Source organism: Pongo abelii, chromosome 11 (genome assembly GCF_028885655.2).
Source record: "Pongo abelii isolate AG06213 chromosome 11, NHGRI_mPonAbe1-v2.0_pri, whole genome shotgun sequence".
Classification (NCBI taxonomy): domain Eukaryota; kingdom Metazoa; phylum Chordata; class Mammalia; order Primates; family Hominidae; genus Pongo; species Pongo abelii.
In genome coordinates, this window is record NC_071996.2 from 36,443,987 (window position 1) to 36,459,290 (window position 15,304).

Sequence of the window (15,304 nt, forward strand, 5' to 3'; positions counted from 1 at the left end):
ATCACTTGGTTGCTGTCACACAGTTTGACAGCTGGAGCTTTGTATTTGAGCGCAAGCAGTATTAGTGAGTTGGGACAGGTTTTGATTTTATTGTATTTGGGGGACACTTTTCATGGAGACTTGATGAGAGGCCTCATTGAAATGGAAAGATGAGAGAAAGTTTTGAGTTGAGTGAATCTAAACCTATTTAAGGTTACCATTTAATACGTTCTGGCGTCAAAGACCAACCTAGATCTATGAAACTGGGCTTCACAGTATGGTGAATTTAGCTGCTCTGCCCAATGTGGATGAAAGCCACGTGAAGCTAGTATTGTAATTGTAGGGCTCTTTTCTATGTGATTATCTGATGCATGACAAGGAAGATTGAAAGACTTAAAGTTTATATGTGATCATGATTTGTTTCTAGTGCATATCAGTTGGTCTTATTTGAAATATTTTCTCTAGGCATAAAGGGGTTTTAGGCAGAACCATACACACTCTTTACTTTGATGTTCTCAGCCACCTTTGTCTTAGACGTAGACAAAGTTAGGGAAATCCGTGGTTGTTTTTGGTATTCTAGATTCTGAGATTCTTCTATTGGGAGAGACGTCGTCCATAGGGAATAAGAGAAAGAAATGCTTGAGGTTGACCCCTTGAGAAGGGATCAACCTGACAGGTTCCAGTGCTGAGGGTCATAAGTGGGTGGGGAGATGTGAGACCTGCAAGTCTGGAATTGGCTACCTTTGTCCTGTGCCATTGGATCCTGGGTGGGCACCACGCAGCTGGGCCCTGCACCTGTATTGCCTTGTCACGGCTCACCTTTAGAGATACTTTGGGGAAGGGCAAAGACACAATGCAGGTTTCTGATAGAATGCTGTGGTAGAGTAAGAGTGTATCAAGTAGGTTATTTTGTTTGTAGGGCATTTGTAACTTTCATCCAAAAAATAAAATGAAAGGAATAAATGTTGGTTGAAAATGGGATTTCAAGGCTGGGCGCCGTGGCTCGTGCCTGTAATCCCAGCACTTTGGGAGGCCGAGGCAGGAGGCTTACTTGAGCTTAGGGGTTTGAGACCAGCCTGGGCAATATAGTGAGACCTCATCTCCATAATTAAAAAATACACACACACACACACACACACACACACACACACACACACACACAAAAGATTGAATTGTACTTCCATGATATCCATCTACAAATGCTTTCGCAGCTTAGTTATAATTAAGAAAGGGAAGAAAATTACAGCATAATCCCAAGAAGAAATTGAGGGAGCCAATTAATCTCCAAAAATTACTTTGGGTGAAATCTTGATGAATGCTGTGGTGGTGTACAGTACCTGATTTGAAAATCAGGAAGGAGAAAGGACTTCTTCAATATTTTCTTTATCTATAGACACAGCTAGAAATGGCTATAAATTTCCATTAATGTTATGTACTTGGCTCTGCAGGAAATTATATTTAGATTAGTTGAACATTAAAACTTTTGCTGACAGTAGAATTAAAGGGCCTTTTGGTTTCTTGGTGACCAGGTGTTTTGCAAATGAACAGAGAGCCAAGGGTGACGCAGTAGTTTTCAGGTGACTCAGGAAGTAGCTTGTCTGATTCTTAAGGTAAAATCGAGATTTGAAAGCATTGGTGAAGTAAAGGATAATAAACTACTTCTTTATATCATGAACCTTTTTTGGAATCTTACAGTTTTATTACTGGTATGATTCATAAGTCACTTGCCACCCATGGGCAGTACTCATAAGGAAAATTGCCATATGATGCACCAATTAGGTGTTTATGAAAACATAAAAGATTAAAAGCACTGAAACTAAGTTGGTATCATTTAGGCCCGAGGCATGTGGGTATATATTCCGTTAGCCTACACCACTACTCATGAATGAAGTGCTCTTGATCTGACCAAGATGCTGAGGATTGTTTTCTAGAAACAAATCTTGACTGCACTTACTAGAGTTACAGCTTTTTCCGTGTCACGATAATCCGTTTTCAAAACCCATTCCTTCCCCTCAAGGCTATCTCAGACAGATGCTAGTTTAAAAACGGTCACTGGCATGGAATCAGTTCTTTCCAACCGTCCATCCTTTAGTAAACATTTATTGAGTCCAGACTGTTTCATAGAGATGGTGGATTTGTAATGACTGTGGGTTGAGCTTGTTCTCCTAAGTTGCCCAAGTGTACAAACCTGTGTTACTGCTCAGGGCTTGTTGACACAGAGAAAAATGTTAATACTTCATGCGGTTTGCAGGAATTGGCTTCGTTTGGATTAAAAATAATGAAACTCTTCCAGAAACTTTTCAGACGATTATACAGTATGCTCTTCCATGAAGTCCTTAAGAATAAGGTAGTCTTAAGACAACAGTCAGCTTGAAGGTAGATGTGTCCCTCCCTCCCTTACTGAGGTCCTTCTCAGTTTTACAATTTTCTGCTCATACAGTCCATGAACATCAGAAACATACTATACATGTCTTTTAATGGACATATTTTTCCCTGGTTTCTTTCTTATAAAGGAGTTTTGTAGAGGGAAAATAGCCAAATCAGAAGCACATAGTAGATATAGATCTCTACTATTTTTTTTTTTTTGAGACGGAGTATTGCTCTGTCTCCCAGGCTGGAGTGCAATGGTACAGTTTTGGCTCACTGTAACCTCCGCCTCCTGGGTCCAAGTGATTTCTCATGCCTCAGCCTCCCTGAGTAGCTGGGATTACAGGCACATGCCACCACGCCCAGCTAATTTTTGTAGTTTTAGTAGAGATGGGGTTTCGCCAAGTTGGCCAGGCTGGTTTTAAACTCCTGACCTCAGGTGATCTGCCTGCCTTAGCCTCCCAAAGCACTGGGATTCCATGCATGAGCCACTGTGCCCGGCCGAGATATATTTCTAAAATGGCTTTTTATTGCTTCTTTTTGTTTTATTCTTTGGGGAGAAACAGCTACAAGGAATCTATTACAAGGCTTGTAATTTGATTGGGTTTATTTCATACTATAAACTCCTTAGTTTTTTTTGTAATGGCGCTATTTTTAAAATTGTGCATATATATATATACATATATATATATACATATATATATATGTATATATATATATATATATACATATATATATATATTTGGGACTGTGTGTATATATTAATGTAGGCTAGTCCGGAAAGCATTAGGATTGGTAAGAGCTTTGGTTTAATGCCTCCTGAGACCTGGGACAAGAAGCAGTTTTGTGCAGAGGCTCTGTCTTTGCCAAGTGTCACCTTACTCCCGCTGAACTAATAATGGATGGATTTGGATCCTAACAAGTGAGATAATAATTTTTAGACAAATGCCTCTGGGTGTTGAAGTGGTAGGGCCGCCCACCTAGCTATTTTTAAGTATCTTTTTTTGGGAGACGATCTTAAAGGCAGTTGGGCTCCAAAAAAATGGAGAACCAAAGTTCATACAAGCTCTTTGTCAGCCTGTTTGCAATGGATCAAGTCCTTTAAAAGGAGGAACTTAAAACCGTCCTTGTCCTTGTGATTTCAGAAGTGATTCCTATTCTAAAGTGGACATTGGAGGAGGCTCCGTTAAGCCATGTAAGTACTATAGTAAGCAGATACTCACCTGGGCTAAGCAGAGAGCTGGGGTATTTGCTCTTGTCGGGGAGAGGGCCAAGTTGTGTAGAGTAGTCCCATGTTATAATTTGGGGCCATCAAAATACACTTTGGCACTCTGGTCCCAAAGAGCAAGGGGGTGGCTCTCTTGGCACCACCCATAATCCTGAGGGGACATCTCTGGCTATCTGGTGAAGGCCTGGTAGAATTTTTTCAGACTAATTGGACAAGATTATTTTATGTGTATAGAATTAGTGAAGTGACTGGAGCAGAAGGCTATTTTTTACTTCATTTAATCATTATCAATACAAATGTATTGAGCTTCATCATGGCCACTTAATTCTTATGTAGAAGGGCTGGTCCTTTAGAGCAGCCCAACCTGGGCCCAACACACACATCATCATGGCGTCAGTGGAAGGAAGCCCACTGAACTGGAGCGTGTGACTCCTAAGGACAGTATAGTCTCTGAACTGTGTCTGTATTGAGGAACCATTGCTCCAAGAGGTGTATTTTCTTAAGTCCTCAATTCTGAGCATATTTTATGGAGGAAGGAATTTGCTAAGTACTTCCTTTTTTTTTAATTAATTAATTATTTTTGAGACAGAGTCTCGCTGTGTCTCCCAAGCTGGAGTGCAGTGGCACGATCTCAGCTCACTGCAAGCTCCGCCTCCTTGGTTCATGCCATTCTCCTGCATCAGCCTCCCAAGTAGCTGGGACTACAGGCGCCCACCACCATGCCCGGCTAATTTTTTGTATTTTTAGTAGAGACAAGGTTTCACCATGTTAGCCAGGATGGTCTCGTACTCCTGACCTTGTGATCCTCCCACCTCAACCTCCCAAAGTGCTGGGATTACAGGCGTGAGCCACCATGCCCGGCCAGTACTTCCTTATTTTAACCATCTGAATTGTTTGTAGCACTTAAACCCACTGCCTAAGGGGCAGACCCTTGAGAAGTTACCTTGGTAAATCAGATGTTCACCTTGGAGCAGAACATTTATATTTCACAGGCCGATAGGAATTGGGTGTCAAGGTTATGGGGTCAACAGAATGAAACATTAAACATTCCTAATTCTTGTTTCTTTTATGTATGTGGGTCTTTGAACACACTTCGCCTCTGACAACATCACAGGAGAAAAAACACCCCAGCATCCCACAACTAGATGAATGTCTTGATGTGAATAAAAGCATTAACGTTAGAGCTAGGAAATCATGTGACCACGTGACTTCTATCTAAGGCTTCTCTCTGGCTGTTACCTTGAGAGTTTGTCCCACTGGGAGAAACCAGAGAAACAGAAAATGTGTCCTTCGGAAACTCAAAGGGATTTTTAATCTCTAAAAACATGAGATTTTTGTCTCAAATACAAGCATATTTAATCCATCCTTTCATGTCCCCCATATATACATTCCACACCCTGCTTAATAGGAACGTGACTTCATTTTAGGGACTGGACAACTGAACAATCTGTCTTCCAGGGTCTGTTTCCCCTGAAACTGGTTTAGTGCTGCCAGGTAGGGAAGTCTGCTCTTCGAGGGTTGCCAGGCGGGGCAGCTGGGGATAGTAGGCTGGCACTGGGGAGGCTGGAGCTGGGTCCGTCAGCCCTGCCACCCAGTGCTGTGGTTTATGTTCTGGGAAAGATGATCGTCTTCCTGCATTTACTGTGCTGTGATTCTCACACCAGTATCTGCGCCCCCTTGTTCTCAGTTCTGCACCATGTGGGTTTGACAGCCTTCATGAGGCAGGCAGACGTGTTGGCGTCATGTGGGACTCCTCGGCTGTGTCTTTCTGCCACTAAATATGTTGTCGCTTTCCCCCTCTAGCATGTCATACACCTAGCTGCCTTTGGAGAGGCCTCTTGGCTCTTTCAGGAATAACTACCGAAAGAGCAGCTGTCTGTCAGCCTCCTCCAGAGCCGTCGGCTTGGGCTGTTGTCAACCTGTTGTTGGAGGAGTTCCCAAAGCAGCAGACTTAACTGCCATTGACATTTATAACTCGAAAGCCATATCACAGATGACTTTACATTCCTTGTAATCCTTTAAATAGCCTTCATCGTATAAAGCATGTGGCCTCTACATGCTTTCTCCACCTTAGAGAGTGAGGAAATAGTTGGGTCATCCTGAAGGTGGTAAACTGGCTCACTGTTCTCCCCCACCCAGGTTATAAATCATCATCTCTCTTCTGACTTAGGTAGGAAGAAGTTGTCCTGGCTTTATGCTTAGATTTATGTGAGATCATACGAAGTCAGTTTAGATTGGGGAAGAGCATTAGCTTCTAAGCCTAAATGAGCCTTTAACTCTAGCAGCCACAGAGCCTGTGATAAGAGGGTATCCCTGGGAATTGGATGTCAGGGAACGTTTCTCACATGGCCAGTGGATCTTGTGTCTGGTCAGTTATGCCCTAGTTTTCTAAGAGAGCCTGTTTTTACATCTCATTTCTCAAGACGTAACTGGAAGAGAAAGATGCCATGTTCCTGGTACAAGTAAAAACGAAAGCCACCCCAGTGGATCTGAGAAACACATACTGCCAAAGAAAGTAGAGAAAGGGCAGAATTGGAATGGATTTTAGTTACTGTGGGTCTGTCTAGACATTCTTTGAGGGCTAGTGCTGGCTTCACTCCCCTCTATGCCATGCGTGGCTAGTGCCAGTGACTGGCACATAGCAGCATATGAGCTGAATGAGTATAAAGCACTCTAATTTTTAGGCAGTCAAAGTTTTATTTCATTTTATTTTTACCTGGTTAGCACAGACATTGCAATGTGTTAATCAACAAATGCAGAGTATGAGATTAAAAACTAATGACATTTTCCTGTTGGCATCAAGGACGAATAATTTGAGACAAGTCATGGGAACTAGATGGCAAGTCTTAAATGTGATTAAAATAAAGCACCTTCATTGTCTCTGCTCAGATTTCTTCCTGTGCTTCCCAGGATGTTGGTCAGTCATATCTTATAAAAGGCCAATGCCTGATCTTGGCTGGGGTGCATAGCTTGCCTAGTGTTGGGCAGAAATAGGCCTCTTGGGCCCACTTGATGGTGACCATGGGCTTTGGCAAGATTGTTAGCTGAGGAATGTTGTCACCTCTTCTAGGTGCTTTGCCTGTGGTGCATGTCAGTATCTCATCTCAGTCCTCATTCTCAGAGCCTGGGAAGTGGCTCAGAATCCCCACGGTTGCACTTTAGACACCACTGCCCATTGACAGTGAGGTGGGTGAGACCTTGCTTCCCTCCTGGCCCATGGGCAGGGTGGGGCTGTGAGCCAGCCCATATCTCCCTACCAGGGAGTATGTGTCCGGGTATGTGGAGCAGCAGAGCAGTGTTCCTTCACCCGCAGTGTCCAGGTCTGCTGCATCTAATCAGGATTCTGGTTCATGGCAAGAGGTTTTCGTGTTTCTTTGTCTTTCCCTAGAAAATGTCTAAATATTTTAAATATTTCAAATATCCACACAAGTACAGAGAGTGAATAGGGCAGGCTCTTATGTACCTACCCCTCCATATTCCCTGCCTTTCTGATCTTGCTGCTAATATGTCTTATTAACTTTGGAAGATATTTGCTTTGGCTTGTGTTAAAATTACTGTTATTTTGTCCCTGGAAGTTCTGAAATGTGTGGTTGGCCTGGGACTCAGACCTATCAGGAACTCTAGTGTACCTCCTCTCTGAGGAAGGTTGGCACTACCTGGATCCACCCTTAGCTACGGGTTCCTTTGTTGTTAGGTCACAGCCATCTATTTTCCCTCTTAATTCAGTTTCAAGGAGCCATGAGTGTGTGAGAGAGAATCCCCTTCCTCTTTCCTCCCTCCTCTTCCAGCTAGTTCAGGACTCCCCTGTGATGGGGTAATTCATTGGGTCCCACTTGGCGGAGCTGATGCTGTCTCCACATCCTGTTCCCTTCCCGTAATACTTCATCATAGTTGATGCCACTTTGTGAATAATTTCTCATTTCTCTCCAAGCCAGGTTTGGGATTTCTCCATGTGTGTCTGCCTCCCTGGAAGAAGGGGGTGGAGGCCGCTTTACTTTGTCATTGGGGTTGAGAGTGATGGATAGACGGCATCTGTCAGGCAGGCGGAGGTGCTTCCTCAGGTTAATTAATGTGGGTAGGACCCACTGACAGGTTTCTCCTTCTTTCTTTTAACTGGCTATTTTCTGGGAGCAGGGTCCTGGATTATTTTATGATAGCTTACAGTCATGTTGTTTTATGACTAGTCATCCATTTAACTGTTTGTTTTGGCCGGAGCCTCAGGATGCCTTATAGGAATTGGTGCCCATGGCTAGCACGTTGGAGGGGCTGGGGAAGGTTAAGACTACTGTTTGCAGAGAGAGGTACCACCTTGAGAGGAAGGCTGAAGGGGGTTGCTGGGCCAGAACATGGAGGAGAGCCCCCTGAGAGTAAAGCAGGAAGGATTGGGAAGGGGGTGTGGAGGCCTTGGGAATTGGCTGAAGAGTTTTGGAACTCTGGGAACGAGGAAAAATAGTTCTTAAAAATTCTAGGCTGGACACAGTGGTTCACGCCGGTAATCCCAGCACTTTGGGAGGCCGGGGTGGGCGGATCGTGAGGTCAGGAGTTTGAGACCAGCCTGGCCAACGTGGTGAAACCCTTTCTCTATTAAAAATACAAAAATTAGCCGGATGTGGTGGCGCGTGCCTGTAATTCTAGCTACTCAGGGAGGCTGAGGCAGGAGAATCGCTTGAACCCAGGAAACGGAGGTTGCAGTGAGCCGAGATCGCACCACTGCACTCCAGCCTGGGTGACAGAGGGAGACTCTGTCTTAAAAAAAAAAAAAAAAAAAAAAAAAATTCTAAACCATCATGAACTGATAAAATAAGAATAAACGACTGGAAAAATGAAATTTAAAAAAGTCTATAATACAAGCCCCTAATTTTATTAGATTCAAGGACATAATATTACCTTAGCAATTTGCTATAAAAATTTCTAGAACACTTACACTCAATTTCAGTATTGATCATAGAGCAGAAACCAATACTTGGTGGACTGGCAGTGTGCTGCAGGCTCCCCTTGGAGTGGCACTGACCTTGGAGAGGTGGGTTTCAGCTCTGTTTCTGCCCTTGGATGCCCGGAGGCCCACCTTAACCTCCAAGGGTCTTGGTTTTTAGGCTATAGGATGAAAGTGGTGGTTTAACAGGTCACTGGTCTCCCAACAGGACATGTGGGACGGGGAACAGGTGCTTGTTTCTGAGCCTCTGCCCAAGTGGGTTCTCCTTAGGGTTCCTTCTGGAAGGGACATGCTGCAGTTGTCTCATATACCCCCTCAGCCACCATGACCAGATATCTGACCCACTCATTTGAAAGGCACGTGTCCTGTGATAGGGACCTCCTGTAACAAATGAACCCGTGTGTGCGTGTGTGTGTGTGTGTGTGTGTGTATCTCTGTTTATGGTAATCTTGCACCTAGTGTAAGTTTTTTCTTATTCATAGTTTTAGGTTGATAAACAGTTCTGTGGGATGGGAGGGAATGACCTCTTTAAAGAAGTCCTGTAGCAACCCAGGCTTTAGGCCTTGACTTTTTGAAAACAGGTTCTCTAGGTCATCCTGCTGTAACTGACATTCCAGCCCACAGGCCTGGGGGGATCTGATGGAGGAGCCAGCATGGAGGTTTTTAGGGCTGGGCCTGGCCGTGGTTAGCGTCACATTCTACTCGCATTCCGTTGCCAAGAACACCTGGTCACCCCTGGCAGGGAAGCGAGGTCCAGCTGTGTGCCCAGGAAGATGACGAGAGTGCGGATTTCAGTGAGTAGCTGGCATTCCCCTCGCCTGCCCTTTCCCATTCTTCTGATTCACTGATCAGAATCTTACTCACTATTGCATTCTTCTGTCCAAATGAACTCATTTATTAATCTATTACGCCTGGGCATGATGATGGTCAGGCATGAAATTTTTATGCACTGGGGTAAGAAACAATGGAAAGCAGAGAATGGAAGTTGCCTCAGAATTAATGGCCAGTGCTCACGCAGGCTTGCAGTCAGCAGCGCGGAATGGCCGATGCTGACAATGAGAGTGAATTGGCGATGTGCCATAGGCTGCATTTGGATTTTGTTTAAAAAGTCAAGATATTTATGAGTTGAAAGTAGTGCTCGGTTCTCAAAAAGTCAACAGCACTTAAGCAGAGGGAAACTGCATAGGTGTATCGGTGTGAGGGCAATTGGTAGCCCATGATGAAATGTGACAGAGGTAATGTAATGTGATTTTTAAAAACTTAAATAGCTGTAATGTTTGCATAAGCATGGTTTTTTTCTTCCTGCAGTGGTGAATTAAAGACAAAACTAGTTTTTTTTTTTTTTCTCTCAAAAAAAGAGGTAAGATTTTGGGAGTGAATTTGGGAGAGATTCTAGGCAGAAAACTTTTAGGCTGTAAAAATGTCTAAAACTAAAACTTCTAAAAATGGCTTCTAGAGCCAGTGTTTCATAGGACATGAATCAGGAAAACTGGACTAGGCATTTCTAACAGATTCTAATACAGATAATTGCATATTAGGTGATGGAAGAGGAGAGTTACCAGACTGTTACAGCAACCTAGAGATTTGTAACCTGAGGAAGATGTCCACCCCCGGGACTGTGGAGGCAGGGTGGTGGGGGTGGCAGCTGATGGAAAGGGCAGTGGGGTCCTTTGGTGAGAGCTGTGTCCCTAGAGAAGGTTATCCCACCCAGCAAATGGAGTTGGGAGAGAGACCCAGGCACCTTCCCCTCCCAGCTTCTGATGGTACCTCCCACAGGCCAGCACTACTAGAAACCAGGTGGCAAGGGAGCTTGGGAAATGTAGTTTCCTGTGATATTTGTAAAAGGACAAAGTATGCAGAGAATGGATTTGAGAGCAAAAAGGCAGATGGCTGTGGCACAGGGATTATAACGTTGGTGCAAAGGAAGATAAGTGGAGGAGTAAGAGATTGCTCTGGGGAAAGAACTTGAATTCTTGATTCCCTTTCCCATGCCACATTCCTTCCTCTGTGGCTTTGTTAACACCTGTGTCCTCTCTTCATGTTTCTGTCATGCTCTTTACACTGCATGATATTTACATATTTGACTCCCTGTTAATAACTAACATTTACTGAATGTTTCCTGTGTGCTTTATCTGCATTAATTCATTGACTCATCAAAGCCATATGTGAAGGCAGGTATAGTCCATCTTCATTATTCTCAGATTTCTGTATTTGTGAATTTGCGTCCTCATTCATACTTATTTGTAACCCTGAAATCAATACTCTGCACTTTCCTGGTCATTCACGGACATACAGAGTAGAAGATTTCAGTTGCCTGGTGTCCATGTTCCCAGCTGAGGATGAACAAGGCCTTCTTGCTTCAGCTCTCATATTGCAAATAAGTGTTCTTCTTCCATCTGGTTAGTACTGTGTTTATCCTTTTTTTGTGCCTTTTTTTAAAAAAGTGATTTTGCTGCTTAAAATGGCCTCCAAGCATAGTGCTGAGGGGTTGTCTAGTGTTCTTAAGCACAAGAAGGCTGGAGAAGGCTGTGATGTATCTTAGGGAGAAAATACGTTTGCTAGATAAGCTTCATGCAGGCGTAAGTTGTAGTAGTAGTGTTGGCTGTGATTTCAGTGTTAAAGAATCAGTAACATAAGGTGTTGTCAAACACACACATCAACTATGCATTGATCAGTTGGTGAAAATGTTGTGACCAGAGGCTCGCAGGTATCCAACCCTGTATCTTCTCTAGGAGCAATGTTTCAGGATTCACTAATTCAGTGTCTGCAAAGACTTTACAGAACAAGACCATTGTGGGCACTGCAAGTTGGCTGTCCTTTTCTCAGCTTATAAAGAGACTGAGGCAAGTAGAAGTCTAGAAGTTGTCCAGGGTCACCCGTAGGATCGGAACCCAGGCAGTCTAGTCCCCAACCCTTTATTCTTCCCTGTTCTGCTTTCTTGCCCTTCATATCTGCTTCATGCTCTTTTACACTTCTGAATCTGTCAGAGGCATTTGAACGAGAGTGACTCCATCTTAAATAGGGGCTAAATATGAGAGTGAGACCTGCCGGGCTGCATTCCCAGGAGGTAAGGCATTCTTAGTTCACAGGATGACGTAGGAGGTTGGCACAAGATACAGGTCACAAAGACCTTGCTGGTAAAGCAGGATGCAATAAAGAAGCGGGCCAAATCCCACCAAAACCAAGATGGCGATGAAAGGGACCTCTGGTCCTCCTCACTGCTTACTACAGGTTAATAATAATGCATTGCATGCTAAAAGACTCCCAGCAGCACCGTGACAATTTACAAATGCCATGGCAACGCCCAGAAGTTATCCTATATGGTCTAAAAGGGAGAGGAACCTTCAGTTCCAGGAGCTCCCCACCCCTTTCCCAGAAAATATTTCACTACTTGTTTACTATATAATCGAGAAATTAAGTATACTCAGTCCAGCAGCCCATGCTGCCGCTCTGCCTGTGGAGTAGCCATTCTTTTGTTTCTTCTCTAATGAACTTATTTTCACTTTATGGACTCACCCTGAATTCTTTCTTGTGGGAAATCCAAGAACCCTCTCTTGGGGTCTGTATTGGGACCTCTTTCCAGTAACAAATCTGCTGTGGATGCTGCTGGAACCAACCCTAGGGCTGTTTTTAATACTCAAATTTCTCTTGGTAAAGTCAACAGGTACCACTGGCTTACCAGGATGTTTGTAATCCTGGTGAAAAACCATGTATTTCATAGGATCAGTTCGCACAGCAACGCTATGAAGCATGCGTTGCCCTTCATTTCAGAAATAAAAACCGAGGTCTTGAAAGGCCGTGATTTGCTTAGGGTTCCATGATTAGAAAGCAGCAGAATGCGCCTCCAAATGCCTCACTCTTGTTACCATACCAAGGCTGGCTCAGGACTAGGCTGTGTGGGGACTGCACTCCTGCCCTCACCACGGTTCTCATCTGCCGCTTCTGTTCTGCTTTGACCTGACCTGGAGAAAGCACATAATGTTAGAACTGTGTGTAAAATAAGAGATTCCAAGAAGGGGACCAGGAATATTTTCTTTAGGGGCAAAGAGTTTTTTCTGTTAAATACCCATTTCCATGTTTACAGAAAATCTTTTATAGGGTGGAATAACCTTCTTGGAAAGATGTTAATTTGTTTTTCTGTTCAAGGGGCACATTGTTGAAAGAAAACAAAGGGTAGATAATTTGAAAGAGCTGCGGATACTTTCTCAGCGATACCCTGTCTTGCCTAAACATTTGTTCTCATTTCTTTCTCTAGTTTCCTTTGTGTATTTAAGTGTATTTATTTGACATGTTAAGAATTCAAAAGGTACTTTGAAGCCTTCCTCCCCAGAAGTAAGCAATGTACCTGATTTCTTGTGTACTCTTCCAAAGATGTTCTAACAGTGACTCTCAACCAGGGACAATTTTGTTCTCCATGGTCATTTTTACATCTTGGTGGAGGTTGGGAGAGTGTTACTGGCAGCTTCCAGTGGGTAGAGTCCAGGGATGCTGCTAAACATCCTACAATGCACAGGACGGTCCCCACAGCCAAGAATTATCCAGCCCAAATAGTAGTGTTGAGGTTGAGAAACCCTGCTCTACACTCATGTAAACCGGAAGGGCTTACGTGTGTCCACAAGAGCTTTTGTGCCTAAACTTGTTTTTCTTGTGTGGCTGGGAGGTTTTTGTTGGTGTGGTTCCTTTTGTCCCCTGAGGGTGGGGCAACGGAAAAGGTCCTCTCCAGGTGCAGCTGTTGTGAGGGAGCACATTGTCTGTAGAGACTGAAAACAATCTGACCTCAGCCAGTATGTTTTTTTCTTTTCTTTTCTTTTCTTTTCTTTTTTTTTTAATCACAATGCATGGGCAGTTCTAAGCTGGTGATAAAATACTTCCTGAAAAATCTTTGGTTTGTCTAAATTCTAAATAATTGCTACTGTCACTAATTACATATGTATAGATAAACACATATATATTTGTATATACGCCTCAGATTAGTGCACTTCTTACACCTTAATTATTGCATGCCACATGAAAGTTAATTTGGAGAACTCCCTATTACACAGTTGGTCCCAATGCACATGGACTCAGCTCCACACTTTACCTTGAGTAAATTCCTGTTTAGAATTGTTGGAGCTTCCTCTAGATGCAGTTCACATCTCTGACCCTTATGGTACAATATGCTCTTGTGTTTAGAGATTTGTAATAAAAAATGATAGCACAGTTTAAGGCGAAGAAACAGAACTTGAGTTTCTTCACTTCCCTCATTGTGTGTGATCACTAGGAGATTTTATGTGTGATTAAAATGTAAAACGGTGAAGAAGTGAACTGTGAGTATAACATCTGGTTAAGTGCATATGGTATGCTTTGGTAGTTCATAGAAGAAATATAATATTGAGGCTCAGAAATAACTTTAAAATTGACACCCTAAATAGTTGTTTTCAAAACTAAAGAATGATTCAAAAGGATGTTATGATTATTGATTATTACATGATTATTAGAAATAATTTTGTATGGAGGAGGGAATTTCAATTAGTGATCTGACCTATTGTCATCTGTGATAGCTATACACCATACATAGGATGGTTGAGATCTTTAAGAGAAATGAGTGAGAGAATGAAAGCAGGCCCAATAAAACAGTATGTTATTTCTGTTGATCTGTGGCATCTGTCCACAGGAAACTGGTGCTCTTTTAAATGCTACATAGAATTGAAATTCTGACCCATGATGGTCTTTGTGAGAGTAGACCAAACTCTGCCCTTCATCCTCAGTATTTTAAGACTTTGTGTTGATTGATACATTTACACAAAGAACAGTGCACACATCATTGGTATGCAGCATGATTTACAACCAAACACACCTGTGTTAGGAGTAGCTAGGTGGAGAAACAAAACATGCACAGCCCTGGAAGCTCCTTGTGTTCCCGTTTCTGGTCACTGTCACCGCCACCCCATCACAAGCATACTTAATCACTGCATTGACTTCTAACAGCACAGATCAGTTTCACCTGTTTTTCTTTGTTACATAAATGGAATTATATAGTACATATTATAAGATTAATTTTTGTTGTTGTTGTTGAGACAGAGTCTCCCTTTATTGCCCAGGCTAGAGTTCAGTGGCCTGATCTCGGCTCACTGCAAGCTCCGCCTCCCAGGTTCACGCCATTCTCTTGCCTCAGCCTCCCGAGTAGCTGTGACTACAGGCGCCCACCACCACACCTGGCTAATTTTGTTTTTGTATTTTTAGTAGAGACAGGGTTTCACTGTGTTAGCCAGGATGATCTCGATCTCCTGACCTCGTGATCCACCCGCCTCAGCCTCCCAAAGTGCTGGGATTACAGGCGTGAGCCACCGCGCCCGGCCATAAGATTAATTTTTAACCAATTTCTTGGTTTTGATTCTAACTGTTGATATTTGAAATATTCCCAAATGTGGCAGTTAAACAAACTGGGCAATTTTCAGTGGTAGATTCACAAAAATTCCTTGTTCCATGCATGGGTTCACTAATCATAATATTGTTCTTCAAGGTAGTAAAATTAATACTGTTGCTTTCATAATGAAGAAAACAACATAATTACATCACTCGTTGGGCTTTAGAACTTTATTTGGAAGGAAGATAATATAGAAATTAGATTTGTGTTCATGTATGGATTGACGCAATCAAGTTCGTTTGAAGCTGGAGTAACTTACAAGCTTAAGATGTGACCAATAAGCTGGGTACACTGTATAGAAACTTATCATTGGGTTTGAGTTGGAAACAATAGCATTGCAGTGCAGTCTTACTACATCAGTTATTATATTCTGAATACCATTTTCTGAGTA

The 15,304-nt window shown here is 42.9% G+C and overlaps 1 protein-coding gene across 4 annotated transcripts in view; it reads left to right on the top strand.

Annotated features, from left to right (window-relative positions):
- The window catches only part of MGAT5 (alpha-1,6-mannosylglycoprotein 6-beta-N-acetylglucosaminyltransferase), a 338,815-nt gene that overhangs the window by 48,865 nt on the left and 274,646 nt on the right, over nucleotides 1–15,304 (top strand). The window contains exon 1 of one of the 4 annotated variants that reach the window (XM_063712756.1): nucleotides 3,497–3,541. The exons of the other annotated variants lie outside the window; for them this stretch is intronic. The gene's annotated coding sequence lies outside the window, so the exon portion shown is untranslated. Of the gene's footprint in view, nucleotides 1–3,496; nucleotides 3,542–15,304 lie in introns of those variants that run through there. 4 annotated transcript variants of the gene reach the window in all.